The sequence below is a fragment of the Lepisosteus platostomus genome, chromosome 5 (assembly GCF_059453375.1).
Source record: "Lepisosteus platostomus isolate fLepPlt1 chromosome 5, fLepPlt1.hap1, whole genome shotgun sequence".
Classification (NCBI taxonomy): domain Eukaryota; kingdom Metazoa; phylum Chordata; class Actinopteri; order Semionotiformes; family Lepisosteidae; genus Lepisosteus; species Lepisosteus platostomus.
In genome coordinates, this window is record NC_142615.1 from 37,009,873 (window position 1) to 37,030,770 (window position 20,898).

The window sequence follows — 20,898 nt, forward strand, 5'->3', positions numbered from 1 at the left end:
TCATGCTTATCCTTCTATTTTTCATAATCGTAAACTCCTTAAGGCAGTTACATTTTCTCTGTTCTGACCTGGAGTTACAGAGAAATTTAAATTCTAATAAGAGATTTGTAATGAGGAAAGTCATACCAATCACTCATACAGTACCAGGATTTGCAATTACAATATAAATACTTTCTTTCTGTATGTGTTTATATTTGCAGTTTGAGTCTATGGCATTCCTTTGGGGGTCTATACTCCAAGGCATGACTTTTTTATGTATAAACATCAGTATTTACTGCTATTAATTACTGTACGATTTATAGTTGAAATCTGAGCCTAGATATAAAGTTAGATATAAAGTTAAAATCTCGACAAAGCAATGTAGGAAATACAGAGAAAATAAATCCTTTCTGACATCTAAAATCAGTTTCGATCAAGGTCTCTAAAACGAACAAGAAAAAGAGGATTTTGGGCGGGCAATTACACTGTGTTTATATAGAATAAGTGATTTATGAGCAATCTAATTTCTTGTTCGTTTAAAACAGTGAAATGTCAGCTGAAAAAGATCGCACCAGAAACAGCACTCTCTCTGCCTGTCATAGACGTTCAGGAATGTCACGCCCGACATCCCTCCTTAGAGGGCGCTCCACTGCTCTCATTATTGTTCGTGTCATTTAGCTCTTCAGGTGTACCCTTTTAGTGTTCTTATTTAAAGACCAGCTCCTCCAGTCCTCGGGGCTCATCATTAGGTTAAGTTGTCGCGAGGCCCGCCTAGCACCAGGAAACCCTATGTCCGTCTCCTGAGGGCATAGGCCTCATCCCCGACACCTCCCGTTTCCTGAGCCCGGGGTCTGGAGGATCTCGCCCCGTCACCCTTGGACCTCCATGTTTCGTTTGTCTGTGTGCTCCTCCCTCCGGGGATTTTAACTTTGTCGCGTTCCAGGATGGATTTCCAGTTTATGGACTTTCGGACCGTGCTTTGACCTGCCCTTGGACCCGTTTGGATTTGGATGCCGCTTTGTCTTCCCCGTACACTGTCTCACGGACTGTCACTATTATTTTGTGCACTATTAAACCCCTGTGTGTTCCTTTTTACCACGCCTCCTGTTTTCTCCAGCTCTTACCGCATCGCATAGGGTCTTCTACAAGATCCGACACGGATTCCAGTCCGTGTCCGTTACAGAATGATGAGCCTACGCTAGACCCCGCGAGCGGTAATCTGGAACACCCGGAACCTCATCTGGACCTTTTTCTTTTCAAGATGCCCTTCCTGTTTTTCTGTCAAGATCCATTCCTGTTTCGCTGGACAAGGTATTTTTTGTGGATTTTTTTTTAAAGGAATTCTTGGATTTTTTTTTCCTGGACCGTTTTGTTTCTCCGTTTTTTCTTTCCCCGCTGGAACTATTTTGAGAGTGGACAGCCCTACCGTTTTGTATATAGTATTCTCCGGTTTTATCTCTTGTGTATATAGTGATTCTGAATTTCCTTCTCTGGTTGTATATAGTCTGTGCTTGTGATATTCTTGTTGATAGTATTGCCCTTATTTTTAATTGTGTAGGGCGTCAGGAGCCGCCCTTGAAGGGGGGGGGGATACTGTCACACCCGACATCCCTCCCTAGAGGGCGCTCCACTGCTCTCATTATTGTTCGTGTCATTTAGCTCTTCAGGTGTACCCTTTTAGTATTCTTATTTAAAGACCAGCTCCTCCAGTCCTTCGGGGCTCATCATTAGGTTAAGTTGTCGCGAGGCCCGCCTAGCACCAGGAAACCCTACGTCCATCTCCTGAGGGCATAGGCCTCATCCCCGACACCTCCCGTTTCCTGAGCCCGGGGTCTGGAGGATCTCGCCCCGTCACCCTTGGACCTCCATGTTTCGTTTGTCTGTGTGCTCCCCCCTCCCGGGGATTTTAACTTTGTCGCGTTCCAGGATGGATTTCCAGTTTATGGACTTTCGGACCGTGCTTTGACCTGCCCTTGGACCCGTTTGGATTTGGAAGCCGCTTTGTCTTCCCCGTACACCGTCTCACGGACTGTCACTATTATTTTGTGCACTATTAAACCCCTGTGTGTTCCTTTTTACCACGCCTCCTGTTTTCTCCAGCTCTTACCGCATCCCATAGGGTCCTCTACAAGATCCGACACGGATTCCAGTCCGTGTCCGTTACAAGGAAAGGCTGAATGAAGTCATGTCAAGTACAATAATTCGGTGATCAATAATAACAGTTGTAGGACAGTATATAAGGAGGATAAGGATTTTGAAGTTGACTCGAAATCTGATAGGTAACCAGTGCAAGGACTTGAAAACAGGTGTAATGCATCCCTGATAGGATTCTTGCTGTCATATTCTGAACATATTGAAGATTGCTCAGTGTGGATTCAATTTCCCCAGTGAACAGGATGTGCATTTATTAATTCTAAAAAAAAAAGCCTTTCTTGATTTCTCTAGTTCTTAGTTTCTCTAGTTCCCTTTAAAATAAACTATTATTCCACAATGCAGAGTATTACATGGCCAGTATTTACACATGATATTTGTGATTTAAAGAAATTAACACAAGCAGCTTTTGGAAATTTAAGTGTTGGCTGAGTTATTGAGGGATAAAAGACTCGAGATGTTGGTAAGAAGAAGATAATCTGGGGAAAGCTGAGGAATACACTTATAACAAGAACACTTCCTAATGGGGTTAGGCATAACCTTTTGATGAAGATGATGAAGTTAACAGACTATATGTTTACATAGATACTGAAATAAGGATTGTATTTTAGATTATGTGTAGTTGCTGGCTTTGAACTGTGTGTTGGATGCACATGAATTGAAGGAATGGGCAAACATAGCTGATGCGGATCCACAGAGCCAGCATATTAAGATGTTTATAATTAGAGGCAATTTGTTTAAATAACTAGGTATGGATACTGATGTGCAAGAGAGGTGGAAAGGCTGTTTCCTTAAGCCAGCACTATAAAATGTTTTATTCTCAGTGAGATGCTGCCATTTCATAGTGGGTTTCTAACACTGTGTATGGTTCCATCCACACAGTGCCTTTACTTCCATTTCTAATCTCTTTATCAGGTACAGAGGATTTGGAGCCTATCCCAGTAAGCAACGGACACAAGGCAGAATACACCCTGGACATAGCGCCAGTCCATCACAGGACAGACAAACACAAACACACACACACCAGGGCCAGTTTTCCCATAAACCAATTAACTTACCAGTATATTTTGGAGTGCGAGAGGGAGTCATATCACACATATGGAGAAAAACCATGTAACCGAGAGAGAACATGTAAACCCCACACACACAGGATGGCAGGAATTGAACCTAGGACCCCAGTGCTGCAAGATAGCAATGCTAACCACTTTGCCACCATTATAAATGGATATCTTAGTTATCTTTCTAGTTCACAGGTTTGCATGCATAATTTAATTTTGAAAGCCACTGAGACATCAGGTACTACTGTTGTATTTATGAAAAAGAAACAAAACAAAAAACATACTAACAACTGTGCCATCCTACTCCTTAGTTAATACATTTTATTATTCATAAACAGTTAACATTGTTAGCAAAATATTTTGAATTATATTTAACCCTATTTTTTCTTTAAGTTTGTATTTAACATATTATATGATAGTCAGACTTAATGTATATTTGAACAATGAAAATATATTTTTACAAGATTTTACATTAAGCACTTAAAATTAATATGGTTAATAATAGTAAACTGTAACATGCTGTAACAAGATCGGTTAAACTGCGAAGAAAATGCTTTCAGAGAAAATGTTTCAGGTGTGAAGAACATAGATCTCCAATGCAATTTCAACCAAACCTGTTCCCACACACCCTGCCCCCACTACCATTAGAATATACACAAAGCACTCAAATCTTTTGAGCTAATGATCAGGTGACCCGAGAGAGAGAGAGAGAAACACCAAGGGGTGCGGAACTATTTACATGGAAAACGGGCGATCTCCCCAGACTGTCCGCCCGTTTCACTGTTACCTGGATACCTCTTTATTTAGAACTCACTAACACTGATTTTTAGTTTAGAAGGATTCAAGTAGGGTTTTAGATGAAAGGCAGCGACCTTAATCAAGCCCAAATCATAACTGAACCCATTCAGATCCTACATTACATTTTAGCGTTTCATTCTGAGCAGAAGACCCTCACACCTGAAGAAGGGGGAGGTGTTTTTCGCTAGAAATCTCGCCTGCTTCTACTTTACAACCGGAGTGCTGGCTGTGACGAATTAAACCGGTTTCACAGGTTTCAATCACAGACCATGTGACATGGAAGTCAGGAAAATAACACACAGCGCCACCGGATTCGATAACGCTATAAAAACGCTATAAAATAATGTGACTTGGCACAGAACAAGTTTACAGCACAGTACAATAATAAATGCTGACCATGACTTTAGAAGCATAAATTGTCTTACACTCAATTTAAACACAAGCTGTCTTTAGCCCTCTAAGCTGGTTCATACAGAAATGTAGAGATCCAGGCTCAGAACACACAGCTTCATTAGCGAATACATATGCAGGACAACTAGAGAAGACGTTTTACAGAGGATGGATTTTTAGAAACATCCCATCAGTGACATCACTGAAGTCAACTCCTAGGTACTGTAACTGTCGTGTGGATAGTTTCACAAGAATCAGACAAAGGTTTAAGCATCGCTTGTTCTAGATAAAACTGAAAAAAAAACAACAACAACCTATAATGTACTTTTTTGCGGCTCTGTTTGCCCAAATCATATATTCACAACGTGAAATCTAGAAAATAATATTACGTAACCAAAATCCGCAATATGGAAACAGAACCTGTGTAATTGTTGATAGATGATGTACTCGTAACATTTTTTCAAGACGAACTACAACATTTAAAAAATGACTTGTATGTACTTGATATCTCTAATCAATCCACAGGTCCCAGCACAAAACGAAACTAAAACGCATACCGTTTCGCGCTTCTTATTAGTTGCTCAAAAGTAATTTGACTGTATGAAATGCATAATATAAACCTATAAACATATACGTGAGCAGTACTTAAGCACTGTAGTATCGGTGTTAAGACATACCTCTCAAATACTGTAAATCAAGTTAAAAATATCTCAAGACCGATTCTGGTCATAATGAAACCATGTTTCGTGTATGTTTTCTTTAAAGTACCGAGACCAGCCATATACTGTATGTTTATGTTCCAAAATTAATATCGTTTATGGCCTTCACACGTGTTGCAGTATGCTCCTATTCTTTTTATGCTCAGCTACTAAGATTTCCCTTCAGTGGTAAAATTAGATGTGAATATTCAATACTTAAACGGGCACAGTTAAGACATTAAATATACATATACATACTGTATACAGTACAGTTTTCATACAGTAATATGTTTATGTTCCTAAATCAATCTCTTTTATGAGCGTGTGAAAGGCATGGTGAATCGATTCTCAAAAATTACTGTACTTTGCATGATTGGAAACAAATGCGTGATTGCGAAATGCTGTGGTGTTACTTTTACAAAGACGGTCAATGAAAAAAAAAAAATGTTGACCAGGGCAATACTTTGAGTTTACACTTACAGCTTGTCCAAGGTCATTCATTATTAATACTTTTAGTAATATCTTCGTTAAAGACTTTGATGGCCACAGCTCAAACATGAGAGGTTGAGTTTATTAGCTCCACCTTGCCGAAATTCCGGATACTATTATTTTGCTTGTCATATTATAGGAGAATTTACGGTAACTAGCGGTATTTACCAGTAACCCGCGGTATTTAATGGTTACTTGCGGTAGACTGCGTACAGCGTACCGGAAAATAATGCGGTATCGCCCACGCATTTTGAATGGCTGCATCTGTATGTCCCCCAGCTCTGAGCCCATTGGGCCTGCTGGTGTGACCAGAGCTGCAGCGTCGCCATGCTGGTGGGGGTCAGTTTGGCTTTTCTGTTGGAATGAACAGGGGGGTTACATGATGGTGCTGTCTGTGGTCTGGCTGTCCTGCTGGTCTGGATGAGGGGTGCGTAGTGTGGTGCAGGTTCTTGTCCCATCCTGCTCTTGGTCCAGGTTGGAGGGTTGCACCGATTCTGAGTCTTGTTAGCTGGTATGGATGGGTTTGGGGGTGTTGATACCAGAGTGGTCCGGGGGGGGGGTGCAGGTGTCTCGGGGGCATTCTTGTTTTTCTGTGAGTTCAGGTTGATTCTGTTGGTTCTGTCACGAATCTCCCTCACGCAGGCAAGCGCTCCCGCATTCCTACGAGCTCTCCCCATACCAAACGTGCACGTGTCAATCAGTCCTCTGCTTAAACCCTCATCTGTCCCCCGGTCATTGCTCACGATTGAGATTCTCTCCCGGAGCTTACCTACTAACTACACCTTTGCCTTACTACGACTTCTCCCCTGGACCTCGACCCCGCTTTTCCGACTACCGCTTTAGCCACTCGATTTTGTACCTTCGCCTGTTTTACGCTTTCTCGGATCCTGACCCCAGCCTGTCTCTTCGTTTACGCCTCTGCATTCTGAATCCACACCGACGCAACTTCTACGCCTTCCCGGACTCTGACCCCTGCCAGTCCCCCGACTACACTTTCGCCTGTCGATTCTGTGCCTACGCCTGTGCTACATGTGGAAGACTGAGTCAAAAGGTCAGGACAGTGACTATGCGTGGGAAAGGATTTCTGTTCGCACCTAAGACCACTGTCTTAGGTGCAAACTAAAGCCTGTGATTCCTCACACCCATTCAACCAGAGAAAATTGAAACAGATTGTAGGATGTCAAATGGCACCCCCCTGTCCTGTTTGTTTGACTTCTGACACTGCCCCTTTCCCTGTATGTTCCTTTGATATGTTAAAGTATTGCCTACTTTTAATGTATAAAAAAGGAAAGTATAACTTCAGAATAAAGTATGAAGTCCAGTGAGCATGTCTTGAGTGCTAGGGGAAACCCTTTCTCTGTGATATGCTCCCCTTCAGCTGATTGTATTAAAGATCTCTGTTGACAATCTCCCAACCTGAGTGAAGACTGAGTTTTCTTCGACATACGCCTTCCCGGACTCGGACCCCTGCCTGTTTACTCCGACTACGCCTGCGCCTCGCGCCAACCCTACCAAGGGCACCGCATTGGATCCCTATCCTCAGCAGTCAGCCCCTGCGTGACAGGTTCTGAGTGTCTTGGTTACATCCATTTGTGTGTATAGATGAAAAAGCTATTGAAGAGCACCCCAACACCCCCCACCCATCTCGGTGGAAGTTGCCATGTTCAAAAAATCCTAAAAAGATAATTAAAGTTTCACACAACAAAGCATGACTTTGAAAAGTCAGGAGGCCTGGCCAAATTTCCCCATTGGCCCTTACCAATCATGGCCTCCTAATAATCCCCCTCTTTGAATTGGCTACATTTCTCTTCTCTCCTCCTCACTGATAGTGGTGAGTGTTCTGGCGCACTATGGCTGCCGTCGCATCATCCAGGTGGATGCTGCACATTGGTGGTGGTGGAGGGGAGTCCCCATTACCTGTAAAGCGCTTTGAGTGGAGTGTCCAGAAAAGCGCTATATAAGTGTAAGCAATTATTATTATTATTATTATTATTAATGAGCACAACACTTGATTACAGTAAAAAAATCATTAAAAAATAAAGAAATGTTCCACAACTCAAAGCAGGTTGTATAAGGTAAGGGGACCTGTCTGATGTGTAAAACACCTGGTTGCAGCACTGTGGCTGTTGTGCTTGAAGAGCTATTGACTCGTGAATAGCACCCCCCTATCACCATGTACCGCCTGTCTAATGGTGCCATATTGAAAACATCATACAAAAATAAAGAAAAGGGACACAGCCACAGTAAGATTGTATAAGGTTAGGGGGCCTGTCTGGTGTGTAAAACACCTGGTTGCAGCACTGTGGCTGTTGTGCTTGAAGAGCTATTGACTCGTGAATAGCAGCCCCCTATCACCATGTACCGCCTGTCTAATGGTGCCATATTGAAAACATCATACAAAAATAAAGAAAAGGGACACAGCCACAGCAAGATTGTATAAGGTTAGGGGGCCTGTCTGGTGTGTAAAACACCTGGTTGCAGCACTGTGGCTGTTGTGCTTGAAGAGCTATTGACTCGTGAATACCACCCCCCTATCCCCATGTACCGGCTGTCTAATGGTGCCATATTGAAAAAATCATTACAAAATAAATAAAGGGGCCACAGCCACAGCAAGGTTGTATAAGGTTAGGGGGCCTGTCTGGTGTGTAAAACATATGGTTTCAGCAGTGTGGCTGTTGTATTTGAATTGCTATTGAGCCATGAAGAAGACCCACCTATCCCAATGTATTACCTGAAGTGTTACCTTCAGAAAATCATAAAAAATAAAGAAAGGGGTCACAGCCACAGCAAGGTTGTATGAGGTTAGGGGGCCTGTCTGGTGTGTAAAACATATGGTTTAAGCAGTGTGGCTGTTGTATTTGAATTGCTATTGTAGCGGCAATGCTTGTTAATAAGACAGAATTAAGCGTTGGTATCGGGGTTCTCCTTGGCTATTTTCGTGCATCCTCAGAGACAATCACGTGACAACTGCTGTTGTCTGCAAAAGGACTTGGACTTTGTTCTAAGCGCAAGGCCGAGGATCCCGTACGTACTCAGAATTCTACCAACGTGAATGCTCTGCTTGATCAACGGCAGCCCACAGTTGGACCCTCGTCGACAACCTGAATAGCTTATTCAGAACCAGCGCTGGACCGGGAACAAACCAGCTTTTTCCCAGGCAAAAGAGTGACTTGTGAGGACTCGCGGTCACACTCTGTGCATAGAGACTTTCTACTAGCCAGCCGGACTGCTGGTAGATCCCCTCGGAGCAACGACTGCCCTGTGCGCCGCAGTCAGATTTCTCCGCCCGTCCTACTCCGAGCTGCACCTTGACTGGTTGGCCGGTAGCCAGAGAACGCCGACACAACGCCCATTGGACAACTGCTCCAACAGAGGCTGCAACAGAACCTGTCAGCTGGTTTGGTGTTCGTGCCGGGAGATTCCAAATCCATACACAGTGGATAAGTAAACCCCATGTTCTACATTGCGTCTCGAGAATTCAATTGTACCTCAACACAAGTTGTTATCAATTTAATTCATGAGTAATGTATTTACTTCCGAGTTTAGAGTAACAGTGGGTAATAACACTGATTAGCGATTTGATAACCGAACGATATATATTGACATATATTCTCTGTTGTGTATCTCTTTGTGTTTGCATCTCTTCGAGATTATATACCTTGTATATTGATAACCCTCACAGTATCCAGGCAGACTAGTATATCTTTGGTGCACAATTTATATTAATAAATGTATCTCATGTATTGAACCCGTGTGTGTGCGTTGTTAGTTGTTCTGACGATTGATTTTCTAAAAGCTACAACGAACAACCTCGTGATTACTGTTACAATTAATAATTGTCTCAGTAAACCCATCAAACCACTACATTTAATGGCGTCCCTGTGCGGGCGAGTTTAGAATGAAATGAGAATCAATCGCACAGAATAACTGATGTTGCTGTGAGTTCAAGTTCAGCACAGCACCGCGGCTTCTATACGCGAATACCGGGTGTGCTGATAACTGCGTAAAGAAATCCCCCTGTTTTCTAGCATTTAGTGTAACGTGTGTTGATTGGAAATCCATCAGCTCGGGTGTTTAGATTCCATACTGTATTTTGGTAAAAAGGAACTCTTAAAGTTTCTCTGACGTAATGACAATGGCTGCTAAATTGTCTGAAGTGGAGTCGCTTATAAGTACTATTTCTAGCGACGACAATCCTGGTTACTGGAGCGGTATCGAAAAGTTGAACTTTGATGATATTGAGAAGCTGCAAGTAAATCTAGTAACTAAGGTAGCGAACCAGCTTAACACAGGAGGGTCTGTGAATGCAGTTCAGGTCCTATCGAGTTTCGCTTTAAATCTAGCTAAACAGCTGGAACTGTCTTTGTCCGAGCTGACAAAGTTTCAAAAGCTTCAGGGAAAGCTAGAAAGATAAAGCTTGGGGAGCTGAAGTCTCTGCTTCCTCAGAGCGAAAACCTGCTAAAACGTCTGTGTTCGCCACTAAAGCCAGCAGGGTTGACGACTCGCCTCAGCTTGAGGGAGCTGAGGTTCCTGAGCCCGCTAAGCCCCGGCGCAAAATAGGCAGGCAGGACCGCACTAAGCGTCAGAGCCGCCGTGAGCGCTACGGGGAAGGCAAGGGCTCAGGCAGAGCCTATCATAAGGCTGGACGAAGGGAGTCAACTACAGCCCGCTTGGCCCGGCTTGAACAAGCCCTGTTTGAGAGATCAGGACAGGGTAAACCTTCCGCACCGAATGCCGGAAGCGTGAATGAGCTTAGGGGGACCACGCCCCTTCTCACTGGAGGAGGCGGGGATCCATCCCAAACCCCTCCCTCAGTCTATCTGATTGGGTGGGAGGGTTCCTGCCTGGAAGAAGGCTGTGACTCTGAGTTGGGCGCTGACCCCGCCCCTGAAGTCAAAGAAAAGGCAGGCTTCCAACAATTCTTAGGGAATCTCAGCCAGAAAGGCAAAGCAAGGCGTATTTATATCAAGGTTTCTCTTGAAAACGTCTTAGATAGGGAAGCACTGATTGACACTGGGGCTGAAATTAGTTTGATGTCAGCCAATCTACTCAGCGAGCTCAAACGAGTAGCGAAAGGAAAAGGCATCAGACTTAAGGTAGAACCGTGTAAGATAGATATTTCCAGCTATACCCAGGATCGTGCCAGGATCACACACCGAGTGTGGGTGGCACTTAGGTTCGGGCCAATGAACGTGGTGCATCCTGTTTACATCTCTAGGTTTAAAACAGAGCCACTACTCATTGGCCAAGACCTGCTTGACAGGCTGGAGCCTCTGGTGGACTGCCAGCGTGGAAAATTGTGGGCTCAGGTCAAAAACCCTAAGCCTGTCGCACAGCAAAAAGGGGGGTTCAGTGGTTATGCTGTGATCACACAGTGCCCACTGAACACTATAGCTGAGTTGGAGGTTCCTCCTGGTTCCTCTGGATGAGAAATAAATGTCTCTTCTTGCTTTCCAAAACTACAGGGAAGTCGTGCCCTGGCCAAGGTCCCAACAGCCTCCATGCCACAGGAGCGGTGCTCCGAGCAGCCGCCTGATCCACCAGGTAAAGCAAACCCCTTTCACATCCCTAAAGAGGAGCGGATCTCCCCACTTGGTGATGAAAAGGAGCTTTCCCTGTGCACCCTGGCACCCAAGAGGGGTCAGGACCACCACCCCGCAGGGGTGGAAGGGATCCAGATGGCAAGAGAGCAGGTTGGTGATGTAGCCCTCACCCTTAGTCCTGAGAGGTCCTCTATTAGTGAGGATCTGCTTGAGCAGCTGTCACAGGGCCACCGCCAGGTGCCCCTGGTGCAACATTCACAGGTTAGACAGGAGGTCCAGCTGGACACTGGGACTACTGCGCTGTGGACACATCTGATCCCAGATGCCGATTCCCTCTGCTGTGATCCAGGGAACCTGCAGTCAGGTAACATTATTTCTCACAACTACCAGGTAGTGAGAGAGACCGACCTGATTGTTCCTGCCTCAACGGCAGGGTTTCCAACACACCCAGTCCCCCAGAAGGGACAGGGAATGAAAGCCGAGCCGGTTTTCTTACAGCCACCAGCTCAGTCTGTCAGTCTGAGTCTGACCAACAGTGGTTCAGCCAGACTGGAGCTGGATGCTCAAGCCACCAGCCTGCCAGCGCAGGACATCGCAAAGAGGGGTGTCAGAATCCCCGCCTGCACTGACATGGGCCTGGTGGGTGATAGCGAGTTCAAAGACAGTGAACTAGCTATCCCAGTGCTGGGGCAGCTCCCTGAACCCCTAGCGAGGGAAGGGGGGAGCGAGCAGGTGTCCTACACCCACGCCCAGCGAACGATTGTAAACATGCCGATAGAGGGATTCCTCAATCAGGAGGGGTGCAGGGTGGACCTGAACAGTGAGAATGGGGTAACAATCCCAGATCACTCAGGTGCTCCAGATGACCACTCAGCCGAGGGTCAGGCATGCTCCACCGCTGCACCGCCCCCTGCAGGGTTCCTAGAGCACAGGCATGAACAAATCAAAAAAGCAGATGCCCTGGAAATGGAGGAGCAGCATCAGCAGCTGCGTCAGATCTCCCCAGATTTCCAGGATGTTGGTGCCCAGGATGCCACATGGCATACTGAGAAAGACACCATGTACACGCTGCGCCAGCTTAGAAAGGCGACAGTCACTCAGAAGGAGATGACTGGGATCAGCCACCCTTAAAAACTTTTGGGAGGACTGATTGCTGCCGCCACTGTTGTGCATTTGCTCTTTTTGGTAGGTTTGTTTGTTACCGGCACTCTCACCCTGACTGCCCCAAGAAGGCAGGTGTCAGAAATGCCAGAGGGTAGTGAAAGACTGTATCAACAGAAGCAGCGGCTGGAAAGCCTAGGGAAACCCTTACAGGGCACAATATTAGCAGTAAACCTTCATGCAGCAGTGTTAAATAACACCCTCCACACCGTGGGCAGGATTGTCGACGTGTTACAGTGGGATTATGCTTACGTGCAACAGGTCAGAATGCTGATGCAGGATCTGCTTAGGGAGCTTAGTGCCACAGTAACTAGCCTAGCCATGGGACAGATTCCAACCTACTTGGTTCCACTGTCCTTGGTAGAAGAAGTACTGAGGACCACCACTTCCGAGATGGTGCAGCCAGTGCAAGTACATCTTGCATACAGTCTAGGCAGTGCCATTCCCATACATGTCAACCCTGAAGCCAAGGAAATAGGTTTCCTGTTGAACCTTCCCATCGTGAGTAGCAAGGATATCTATAGACTCAAGTCTATATCGAACGTTGGCTTCTGGAGGGGGGACATGCATGTGAAGTTGACCACCCCACCGCTCGTAGCTTACCAGGAGGATGATCCAAATTTGTACCTTGTTCCAAACCTGGAACTGTGTCAACCAAGGATATCCACTGGGTATGCCCAAGTAAGCCATTCCTTAGGGACACAACTCAGAGGTTGTGTGGTATCAGAAAGGGGGCTGCCACTGAAAAGTGTAAAGCCACAGTGACGAGCAAAAGTGAGGTTAATGAACCCCAGGTTGAGCAGGTGGGAAAGATATGGCTGGTCAGCACACCACAGTTAACTGTTACAAGAACCTATGACAGACATGACACAGCTACCGAAGTGCAGCTACCCAACCTAACAGTTTTTCTACAAGTTCCTGAAGGAGCTATAGTGCATCTCAACGATTTAGCACTATATCATCTGGAGTCAGAACTGTATGAAACGGAACTCGAGATTGTGGACGCTTTCAGAGGACACAGCGTTGACTTGGATGAGAGAATCCAAGAGACAGTAAGCCTTGAGGGTGTACAGTTACTCGAATTTGTTCTCAACGACACAAACTTAAAAATTACGCTGGTAGGTCCCAAGCACAGTCGTTGTGGATCCTCTGGGGCGCTGGGAACAGTAAACGTGGTCATCTTGACACTGCTGCTGGGTAGCTGGATCATGGCTGGGGTAATGTGTTGGATGCTGTTCTCTTGTATCAAAGCCTTGCGGGGTAGTTTGAATGAGACAAAGGGAGCAATGGTGTATCACCGAAATCAGGTAACCACTCCCAAACGTCTGCCTGCTGCAGAGCTATCCGATACTGATAGTGAACTGCCGGAAGTTTAAGGTCTAGGGCTAATGATGATGCCCGATGCCTCATTTCTATGTACCTTATAACTGAGAGCAGGTATACGCAATGTTCTTTCCAACACTATTTCCTGTACAAATTCTCGAGAGGTAATGTGAATATTGGGTGGTAGAATCCACCGTGGTACAACAGACATCACTTAACTCTGTTTTTGTTTTGAAGGCAACAACGCCTCAGGACCTCGTGACCTTCAAAAAGGGGGGTTATATGTAGCGGCAATTCTTGTTAATACAGAATTAAGCGTTGGTATGCTGTCCTAAAGGAGGCCCCATCTCACCCTCCATCTCTGTGGTGCTGCCACAGAGAAAGTATTTATGCAGGCTGATTTAAGATGTTTTCTTTTGATAAGGAACAAGCTCCCAGACGGGGATGCGCTTAGCTAAGCCTGGCTATCATGATCAATGGTCATCCATTGGCGCCTATCAGTCTAGGGAGTGCCGAATGGACATCTGGACTGCATTCCTAAGTGTCAAGAGTAAGTGACTTATATCTCATCTTGACCAACCAATCAGGGACTGGCAGGGCGTGGTAATACCACGTGGGTCTCCAACGCCCGCCAAACTCTCAACCAATCAGCACACATCTGGGTCTTGGTCAAAAAGGGAGTGCAAGCTCAGATCGGGGCTCTCCTTGGCCATTTTCGCGCATCCTCAGAGACAATCACGTGACAACTGCTGTTGTCTGCAAAAGGACTTGGACTTTGTTCTAAGCGCGAGGCCGAGGATCCCGTACGTACTCAGAATTCTACCGACGTGAATGCTCCGCTTGATCAATGGCAGCCTACAGTTGGACCCTTGTCGACAACCTGAATAGCTTATTCAGAAGCAGCGCTGGACCGGGAACGAACCAGCTTCTTCCCAGGCAAAAGAGTGACTTGTGAGGACTCGCGGTCACACTCTGTGCATAGAGACTTTCTACTAGCCAGCCAGACTCCTGGTAGATCCCCTCGGAGCAACGACTGCCCTGCGCGCCGCAGTCAGATTCCTCCGCCCGTCCTACTCCGAGCTGCACCTTGACTGGTTGGCTGGTAGCCAGAGGACGCCGACACAACGCCCATTGGACAACCGCTGCAACAGAGGCTGCAACAGAGCCTGTCAGCTGGTTTGGTGTTCGTGCCGGGAGATTCCAAATCCATACACAGTGGATAAGTAAACCCCATGTTCTACATTGCGTCTCGAGAATTCAATTGTACCTCAACACAAGATGTTATCAATTTAATTCATGAGTAATGTATTTACTTCCGAGTTTAGAGTAACAGTGGGTAATAACACTGGTTTGTATCCAGGCAGACTAGTATATCTTTGGTGCACAATTTATTTTAATTAATGTATCTCGTGTATTGAACCCGTGTGTGTGCATTGTTAGTTGTTCTGACGATTGATTTTCTAAAAGCTACAACGAACAACCTTGTGATTACTGTTACAATTAATAATTGTCTCAGTAAACCCATCAAACCACTACACTATTGAGCCATGAAGAAGACCCACCTGTCCCAGTGTATTACCTGTAGTGTTACTTTCAGAAAATCATAAAAAAATAAAGAAAGAGGCCACAGCCACAGCAAGGTTGTATGAGGTTATGGGCCCTGTCTGGTGTGTAAAACATATGGTTTCAGCAGTGTGGCTGTTGTATTTGAATTACTATTGAGCCATGAAAAAGACCCCCCTATCCCAGTGTATACCTGTAGTGTTATCTTCAGAAAATCATAAGAAATAAAGGTTCCACAACCCAAAACAAAGCTGGGAAAAGTCAGAAGACCTGCTTGGTGTGCAAAACACTTACTTGCAGCATTGTGGGTGCTGTGATTTAAATGCTATTGGCTTGTGAACAGAATACCCCTATCCCAGTGCATTGTGCCATATTAAATAAAAGCACGAGAAAAAGAGATTCAGAACGCAAAGCTGTGTCAGTGTTCTGTGTAAAAAATCGGTTTGAACATCATGGGAGCTGTTTTTAATGAGCTGCTGAGTAAAGAATATTTTAATCTTCCTGCTGTCAGCAGTATTGTCAATATAGTTGACCCTTACCTGAATGAAAACAGGGCGTAAAGGAAGGGTTTCAGAAATCAAACAAAGCTTTATTCCTGTGCTTACAGTCTGGGTAATTGGAGACTGCGCTGTTCTGATTCCTATGGTCATATACGGGTTATTCGCACGAAGCCGTATTGAACAGTATTTTTTGCGTTGTGAACGTCTGTACACAGCGGTCCTCCGGATTCCAGTAAGTGCGTAATTACGCATCGATGATAAACCGGAGGTTTAAAAAAAGATAATTAGCCCACTGATACTTAGATGTAGAGGCTGTGGAAATATCCACAAGTCTTGGTCTTTAAAATGCATTTGGTTTGACAGCGTTCTGTGCTTCCATTGGGAAGATATGGACAAAAGAATATTCGTGCTCGGTCAAAAAAATGTCATAAAAACGAAAAAGTAAAGGCTGAGAAAGCATTCACAATGTATTTTATACACAAAGGAAGTATTCTCGCAACTCTAAGAGGTTTCGTGGTTTAATTTTTTTTAATTGTTGAATCATATTTAAATGTTAAACAACTGAAAAGCATATTGTTGTAGACCAGGATGGCCGAGTGGTTAAGGCGTTAGACTTAAAATCCAATGGACAAATGTCCACGTGGGTTCAATCCCCACTCCTGGTCATGTTGTAATAAGTTTTAAGTGACAGAACACTTTGATGATTTACACTCTATTTAAATATGAATTTACTAAATTTCAGTTCACTCCCACTCCCTGGCATAACTGAGCTTTCACTATCGCATACTGAAGGCTTTACATGCATTAGCTGTGATACGGCTCCCAATAAAGACGGAATCAAACAGTTTGTTCTGTCTCTCATGGTGATCCTCTTCTCGATCCAAATGAAATGTTTAATATGATGCCTCGAGAAAAAAAAAAGGAGTGAATTTCCGCCTGTAATGATTGATGCCCCATCAAACATTTTGTAACATCCCCCGATTATACAGTAGAATCCTGGTTTGTGGCTTAAATGCAAGGTAAACAAGACTAAGGAAACGATGTCGAACTGGAATTTAAGTACCCGGAATATTTCACTACATTGGGCAATATGTGCCAGAGAGGGCCACTTTAAATCCCTTCGATAGCTCAGTTGGTAGCGCAGCTGACTGTATTAGAAACAGTTAGGAATCCTTAAGTCGCTGTTTCGACTCCAGCTCGAAGAAAGTTGCTTTTGTGAACTTTAATCAAATAGTTAAAATAGCTAATCTTTTTCACTCAGACACTCTTGTTCCGAATTCAGCTAACATCTGGTTGTCTTGTTTTGGCAAATATCTTATCTTTGAATTAAGGGACTACGCTGTCTGATTTGTAATTCAAAAGTAGATACAAATGTCACTGTTTTCAAAGGATAGGTACTTAATTGGCTTTATGATTTGGTATTGATTTTGTATCATGATATTATTACGTTTGTGCTTTCTGTGTTTTTTATCGTATTGTGAACTTATTTTTTAAACAAATGCTTACAAAGGCAAACACAGCACACATCTGTTTATACCAGCGGTGAATTGTACATTTTTATTAAGTACAATCTACTGTATTTTTAGAAACAAAATGGCATACTGTGCACGATATGTTGCAGAAACACAACCTGATATTTTCATAATTATTATTTTAATCATTTGACAAGTATGAGGTCCCGGATCCAAATCTTCAGGTCTGATTTTTTTTAAAGTTTTATCTTCTCGTCCTCTCGTGGAAATCACAAGATGTGAGCAAATGTTTTTTGTTCTTTTTTTTTCACGTTGTGATCCACAGAGCCTCAGACGCACAGTCTGACAGTAACCAAACCAGAATGGATTCTGCTGGGAGCCGGACTGAGCTCATTCTCACTCCCTGTGCTGAAAACAGAATTATCTCTTCCCCGAACATCGTCTACAGCTGCTAGATATTGCTCTGTGTCCTACTGCTCCAGCAATTCCTTTGACCAAAGACAGATCACTTGTGCGCTTTTAAACTTCTTGCCGCTACAGGCTCTTTGATGGCTCATGCTGATCGTCCTGTGGATCCAAAAGAAAATATGAAAGCTGATACTGATATTTTCGATTGTAATTTGCATCTAGCTACAACGTCCCTGGAAAAGATAATTTATTAGTTGCGTGCAATCGGAATCGTTCCGTATGATAGTGGAAATAGTTTTAAAAATGTTTTCTAAAGAAGATTGTATTGCCAGGACCTGCCTTTAGCGCTCAGTAGCGATGACGCTGTTGATATAGATGGAGAAGAAATGTAAGATGAATTGATGATCTAAGCTAAAATAGCCCTAACACGCCTGCTGTAACAGTGTTTGTATTCATAGCAAGTAATATTCTTTTTCAAACCCGAACGTTCCTTTTGCATTAAGTGTTATGTAACCATTAGCGGTTTCTGTAGCTTCTGAAGAGCGCACTTTTCCAAACTGAAGCCTATAAGAACATTATTCAAGATGCACCATGGCCCAGAATCGTGCATCAGGACAAGGATTAACATCAATTGAAAGTACTCCCAAATAAAAGATTTGACCGAAAAATTGAAAGAGTAGGCAAGTATTAAAACAACGCCATAAGTGCTCGATTTCCAGTCGCTTTCCCGGTTCAGGCTTTGTAAAATGACGTGATCAGTGGAGTCATGCTGCGGTTGTGAGTTCAAGCCTCACCTGGAACAGCCCGGTTTTCTGTCTTGACAGGTAAACAGTGTTTTGTGTTTTTTGCTAAATGGAGAGAGGATTCTGTGTTAATTGTGCTCCTCCTGGGAGAGGTCAAGATGAGACGTTCACGAGGCTGGTGGTAAATATCCTGTCCAGGAATATCGGGACTGTAGGGGGTCAGATATATAGATGTAGTAAACACATCAGTGGAGACGGTGTGTCTGCTCTCTGTGAGAGAGCCGGGCGGAAAGAATATTCTGTGGTCTGGGAAGAAGAGTCTCTCGTTGGAAGAGCGGCGCTCCTCACAGGAGAGAATTAAAAAAAAATCTTTTTCAGGGACGCTGATTGTTCTCTTTGGGGGAATTAAAAGCACTTGTCGCAAGTGACCTCGTGGCGCAATGGTAGCGCGTCTGACTCCAGATCAGAAGGTTGCGTGTTCAAATCACATCGAGGTCAGCTGAGGAGTTTGTAGGTGCTGCTGGTGCCGAACCCGGAAATTACACCACGCAGTCGGGTTTTATCTGTACACCACATAGGTAATCTGAACGAAGTAACAGCGCAGTACAGAACACCCAATCAGGAGCTTATGCAGCGAATCATCATGAACACGACAAGAGAAAAGGCACACTGCCCATACGTGAAACATCACGCCCGGCTTTAGAGACAGTGACATCAGAGAATGGAAGTTTCAGACCTCCTTCTTGTTACAGGTTCAAGCAAACCTGAAAGTTAGGGAGTGTTTGGTCTCTTTTGTTTGAAAAAGTGTCTGAAGCCTGTAATTATAATTTGCCCTTTTTTAATTGTGGTTGAAATCCACTCCCATGTACCAAGACCTTACAGTATATTCATGTTTACTTAAATGACTAACGCCATTGGACATTAGTTGGTGTTTTTTTTTTGTAACGATTTGCTATTTCATGCAGGAAAGAAAGGAACCCAGACCCAACGTTTGCTTTCAGGTGGGGTTCATTTACATAACGGACATCTATTTCTGAGGAGCCTGATTTAAATCACACAACCCCGGTAGAAGTCGAATCGACAATCTAATAAACCGAAATCAGACGCGTTATCCATTAAACCACCAGCCCGTCACGTAAATGAATTGCACCATGGTGAGTTCAGCGCCGCTCCTAGTAAAGCCCCACCCCCATCTTAAATTTCTACGTGAGAAACGTGTTTTCTACATTTTTATCAGTTTTTAAAAATCATCACTTTTAAGCAGACAAAGCCTTTATGTGTCGCTCTGAATTTCTAATTGATTTAGAATTGATCACGTCTTTCACTCTACTTCTCTCTTGTAGTAAAGCAGACCTTGCTGGGTGAGTATTTGTTCTGGTAAATTAGGTCACGGATCATGTTAACTCACTTCTGCTAAACACAACATTTCCTTATGCACAACATTTCCTTATGCATGTGTCTTTGTACAGCTGTTATACAAAGGGCTGGTGATCAGGGACGCGCTTCGGATTGTTTCGATGTAAACATAATCTCCGCTAAAAGCCCTCTTGAACTTTGCAGGAAATGTGCGTGAAACCATTTTCACGTGTGGAATCTTAAGCTGGCTGTAGTTAGAATGACTTATACACCCGTTCTGTATCCTTAGCAAAAATATTTTAAAATTATAACACAGAGTTGTTGGAGAACTTGACAATCATTATTAAATGAGCACAGTACAAATGAACATTGATATTTTTGTTGTATGTACTTTAATTTTAAAAGATATAAACATAACTGTGCTGATATGGATGTTCATTTGAAGGATTTGAGGAATCTATAAAGGATGTCAGAACAACCAAAGAAACATTTGGGCATCTGCATATTTGTAAAGATTAAAGAGCACCGTAAGTGTGAAGTTTGCACACACGAGAGAAGAAATGAGTTTCAATGCACATCATTAAACTGATGGTGTGCTTATCAGTCATGCATTAAACATGTATAGCAGAGGATGGCTTTGATCCATCAATCTTTGGGTTATGGACCCAGTACGCTTCTACTGCGCCACTCAGCTATGTTTAACACAACTGCTTTTGCACCTGAGATGAAAAGTTTCAACGGTAAACGCAGACGTCACTGAGCACTTGGTCTTTTGTAGTACAAATCATCACACGCTGCTCTACATGGGCGTCTTCAAGATCGTTGAGAACCAAAGCTTCTGCCTTCCTGGTTACTGATTCTTTCTTCGCTAATTCCCAAATCTTCAATGAGAATCAGTGAAACGAAAACCAAACACATGTACACACTCGCGTCCTAGCATGAAAGAAAAATGATGGAAGCGTTTGAGAAATAACAAGAGTAGTCTGAACAGCTCCAGCCTATCAACTGCTCTACAAACTGATCGTTATCTCCACACCCAGTTTATAACACTGAAAATGATTCAGGAAGCAAAGCAAAGTTCTAAAAGCAGTGGTTGAAAAGCGTCTAGATACATAAAATGACAATTTCTCAAAAGTAAAATCTTCAGGTTTTTAATATTGTCATCCATATATTTTCGTTTTTCTCTTTTTTACATAACACGCTTTCGAGAAATAGACTGTCTTGTAATGAAGGCTGCATTAGAAAATGTGTATCTAAATTAAAATC

General features: G+C 43.8%; 2 non-coding genes across 2 annotated transcripts; both read left to right on the top strand.

Moving 5' to 3' along the window:
* Window positions 1-16,235: 16,235 nt before the first annotated feature.
* On the top strand, window positions 16,236-16,318 carry trnal-uaa (transfer RNA leucine (anticodon UAA)). Its single transcript has one exon. It is a non-coding gene; the product is annotated as a tRNA-Leu (tRNA).
* Window positions 16,319-18,702: 2,384 nt separating this feature from the next.
* trnaw-cca (transfer RNA tryptophan (anticodon CCA)) lies at window positions 18,703-18,774 on the top strand. The gene has a single exon. It is a non-coding gene; the product is annotated as a tRNA-Trp (tRNA).
* Window positions 18,775-20,898: the final 2,124 nt, after the last annotated feature.